At 43.1% G+C, this 4,679-nt stretch overlaps 1 protein-coding gene across 1 annotated transcript in view; it reads right to left on the reverse strand.

Moving 5' to 3' along the window:
• The window catches only part of CUNH3orf70 (chromosome unknown C3orf70 homolog), a 25,777-nt gene that overhangs the window by 15,707 nt on the left and 5,391 nt on the right, over nt 1–4,679 (reverse strand). Inside the window, exon 2 of the mRNA XM_023700780.1 lies at nt 3,152–3,156. The gene's annotated coding sequence lies outside the window, so the exon portion shown is untranslated. The remainder of the gene's footprint in view (nt 1–3,151; nt 3,157–4,679) is intronic.

Below are 4,679 nucleotides of genomic sequence, written 5' to 3' on the forward strand. Positions count from 1 at the left end.
CTGGCTGCTGCATGTGTGAAGGGTCTGGGATCTTCTACCCCTGCCATGTACATAGAACATGCAACCTCAAGCATAGGTCTGGCCTAGTGACAACCTACCCCAGGCCCTCTCCCTACAGAACTAGTTCCATGGTTGCCTCCCACGCCATGGCTCTGCCCCTGCTTCTTCCCCCTACAGAACTAGTTCCATGGTTGCCTCCCACGCCATGGCTCTGCCCCTGCTTCTTCCCCTCCCCAGCTGCCTGGCCTGCAGCCTGGGCCTGAGAATGCCTACACCCCATGGACTACTTCCTGCCTGCCAAGCAGCTGGGGACCAGGTCAGACTGGCAGAATGACAGTTTTCTCCGCTATCCTGTGGGCTGAACGACACTTTCACCCATGAGGTGTGAACCCCAGCCCTGGGGAAGGAACCTCCTTTCAAGTTTGTCCTTGCCAGGGTATTCCCCTAGGGCCCTAACAAACCACACAGAATTTCCTTATAGTCACTTACTTCTTAGAGTTTAATAATATATTAACTTCTGCCCTATTTAATCTGCTACATGGTTTCTTTCTTCTGACTGGATTCAAACTGGTTCAGTGGCAACATGTACAGGATTTCATGTAGGTGCTAATTTTCTTACTATCTACTGAGAAAGTGTAAGTATTAAGAAATTAAGTTGTTTGTATATTTGCAACCTATACTATTAATGTCATGAATTAAAATGTACACAGTCCCAATGTTTAAATTGGCAATTTAAAAAAGTTTAGTATTAACAGAAGATCTTAAATGAATGTAGTATAAAATCTATTTTTAAAAAGGAATATGGGGGCCGGGGAGATGGCTCAGTGGAATAAGTGCTTCCCTGGCAAGTGCAAGGGCCTGAATTCAATTCCCAGTTCCAAAAATAGTAATAATAAAAATAAAAAGGAATATGGTCTTTCTTACTTGAATATTTCTATATTAGTAATTATAAAAAATAGCTAAGTAAACCAAAGAGAGCCCACTGAATATCTTTATTTTCCCCCAAAAGGTATCTCTCTTTTTCTTTCTCTTATTCTATCTTATCATCTATTTCTTTCTATTTATCATTCTAAAAATGCTTTCCCTGAAAAAAAACAAGCAGGGGAGAAGTTCTGGACCCAGCCTTCACACCAGATGAACATGTAACATATGCTAATCTTCACTGCAGAGTGAAGAACTGGAGCCCAACGACTGGAAGGACGTTTGGCAGCATTATGAAGGAGAGCAGCACGCTGAGGCTGACCAAGGACAGACCGGCTTTTCCACAGAGGTTGGAATAAAGCTGCCCTGGAAGAGAACAATGCAGGGGGAAGGGAGGAGGCAACCCTGCTTGTAAAGCATGGGGAACACAAAAGGCCCAATCAACCACCAGGAAAAGAAATCTTAATTCACATGTGAATTTCCAGACGAAATTGGAGCAGTATTGAAGACAAGCTTCAGCACTCAGCCCTGGGATGGGCCCTGCGGAGCTTGTCCACACCGTGGGTGGAAACCTAGGATGCAACAGATACCTTTAGGCTTTTAACCAACCGAAGCCTCAGGGAGATTTGCTAATACGAACATGCAGATCTCCCTATCTATGTGCCGAGGCTTTAAAAGTTATCACTTCCAAACACAGGGAGGAAAAGGCACCACTGGTATTAAGTATGACTCTTGTGGAGGAACAAAGCCACCAGCCCCATAGCAAAGAGGAAGATGTCGGGTAGAGCTGCAGCGGCTACGCCTGGGTTAACCCAAGCAAGTGAAACCAGCTTGCGATTGTCTGACTACAGCAGCTGGCTCAAAGAGGTCCCCACTGGTCTCAAAAGAGGCAGCCACAATGGGGAGCCAGGAGAGAAAGTTGCTAATAAAGAGCCCAACCGGATTCTGTGAACCCTTTGCAGTTCATGACCCTAGGATGCCTGGTGAGACCTCCCCAATGGTTTCAAAGAAACTAAAGAGGCTTCTATCGCTTCTGTTGGAAAAAAGGCCACATTCTATTCAAAAGGAGTATCTTGGAGAGCTCATTCATTAAAGCTAATAACCCAGAAAATCTATAGTTTTCCTACAAAATTCCAAAGCTTTAAAAACCGATGCGATAAACCCTAAGTACACAGACTGCCTCCCACGTTGTGAATGGGCCTTGCCCAACCCTGACGGCCTGAACAGAGCAAAGACCGGCTTTCTGGGTGAGAGGACAATCGCCAGCCCAGTCAGTGCCTCTGGGTTTCGCCTGTATCATCTGCTCTCCTGGCTCTGAAACTTGTTGGTCCACACTGCAGATTTGCGTTTGCCATTCTCCATAACTTTACGAGCCATCAACCAAAAATTTTCCCACTTTGTAGGGTTGTCTCTTTACTGTATGAAGTTATTTACTATGTAGTTTTTTTTTTTTTATTTGACATGGTCTCATTTGTTGGTTTTTTTCTTTTTTTTTTTTGTATTTTAGGACAGGGTCTACAGGATCTAGAGGGTCTCTATACGTAGATCGGACTAGTGATCCACCTGTGTTCAGCCTCCCAAGCACTGGGATTACAGGCGTGCCCAACCACGCCCAGTCTCAATGCCGGCTCAGTGCACCCTGGGGGCAGGGCCGGCAGGGCACACCAGGGATGGAACCCCGCCGCTCTGTCTGCCTAAGCAGGCACGTTAATCCACTGAGCTATTTGGCCAGCCCTGCTGATTTCTACTGAAGCTATTTCTTGTGCATTTGGAGTTCTGTTCAGGAAACCCTGGTCCATGCCTGTCTTCAAGAGTTTTACTTATTTTGTCTTCCAATGAAGTAACTTTCTGCTTTAATATTTAGATATTTGATCTGTTTTTAGTTTAGTATGAGATGCAAGGTTTGGTTCTTGAGTCAATCTTCTGGTGTGGATAGCCAATTAAAAAACAGATAACAATGGCCAGCAAAGTAGCTCAGAGGCTGGCCCCTCCCCTGGGGCACGCTGCGCTGGCCACAGAGACCACGCGTATGGTGGCGCACACCTGTGATCCCAGCACTGGGGAGGCTAAGACACGGAATCTGAGCTGCATAGTGAGACCCTGTACCAAATACATTAAAAAAAAAAAAAAAGGCAGAAAACAGAGAAGCAGAACTTCTAAAACAGTGAAGAGAACCATGAGAGGAGGGGGAGCAAGGGGTGGAGAAAGAATTAAGCTGTGTTCTGTACACAGTGACTCCACAGAAGGAATGTGATTGTTACATACCAATAAAAATAAAAACAATCTGGCTTTAAAGAATTAACCAATATCCTCTTCCTTTTCTTCCTTTTCCTCTGTTCTTCCCCTCTAATCCTTTTCTCTGGAAATAATGACTAATACGACAGTGACACAGCAATATAATCAAATATAACCAACTTCAACTTCCACTAATGGGCAGAAAGTGGGCCCACTTCAGTTTAGCTCTCTTTTCCTTGGATGAGGCTACCCCTAAAAGCAATCTTCTATTTCATCTTCAATTAGCCTTCAGACCAGCAGGCAAAGCACAGCCTGAGAAGCCCTGATCCTCCTTCCTTTAAGGGCAAACAGGCATATGCACTATTTAGTTTAACCTGATTAACTTATACAGTTACACTGAGTCCAGTTATCCTATAACAAAATGACAGGATTCACACACATCCAGAGGTTGTTCTTCAGATATTTCCACTACATTTTCTACTAAACTTTGTCAGCACGATTTTTCCCACTTTCACTGATTACCAATACTTTACTAAAGATCATTTTAAATATCAATTTTTATTCTTTATGCAAATTGTTTTGGGCTGTGACATTAAATAAAGGTCAAACTGCATTCTGTCTTGGGTCCCAATTCAACATGGTAAAGTCAAGTTAAAATACTGTTAAATATCTTAAGTATTGAAAACTACTTATTTTTCAAATATTTCTTTTACATAACTTGAATTTTATACTAGGATTCATGCGATTTTATTTCAAATTCTGTGTCCCTTTTCTAGTTGTACTACTCCTAAATAGCCCAAGATATCCCACAGAAAATGGCTGTCATTTCTATCTTGGACACCGGTATAGAAGTAACAATGACAATGTAGTATGTTGAGACTCTAACAGGATTACATGCAATCCAGAGAAGAACAGAGGCTAGGAATCAACTGCAGAGGGCCAGGACGGCACAGAACAATGGCAGGAGGTGATGTGGGGGCAGTCTGGGGCAGGAGGCTTGAGGGGGCTGGAAAACCTAGGCATTCCAAACCGACTGTGGTGTGGAAGAGCACAAGAGTGCCTAAGGGTAAAGATTTTCAGAAATTACCTTATTGTGGCTGAAATGGGGAGTTAACTGTGAACAGAAAGAGTCAGTGATAAACTTTGAAAAAAAAAAAAAGAGTCAGTGAGACAGACAGACACCAAGCCACACAAGACTGTATGCCACATTATAAACACTGGGTGTGAAGTTATTATCCAGGAAGAAATGGGGAGAGTTACTGGGAGGTTTTAAATGAAAAGCAAAGATGTTAGAGCATATTTGAATTTTACAAAGACCACTATCAGTACAGAAGAACTAAAACGTAAGGAAAATAACTTGGGCTGCAGGAGAGAAATTTACAGGTCCAAGTTAAGGCAATGGTAAAGGAACAGGTTAAAAAGGATTAACTCTGTAAGACTTGATAATTTGGTACATTAAAAGGGGGAAAGTGGCTAAAGATGATTTCCATGTTTCTGGTAAGGCAAATATGTAGCTGGCAGCA

Source organism: Octodon degus, unplaced genomic scaffold, assembly GCF_000260255.1.
Source record: "Octodon degus isolate 3935 unplaced genomic scaffold, OctDeg1.0 scaffold00126, whole genome shotgun sequence".
NCBI classification, from domain to species: Eukaryota; Metazoa; Chordata; class Mammalia; order Rodentia; family Octodontidae; genus Octodon; species Octodon degus.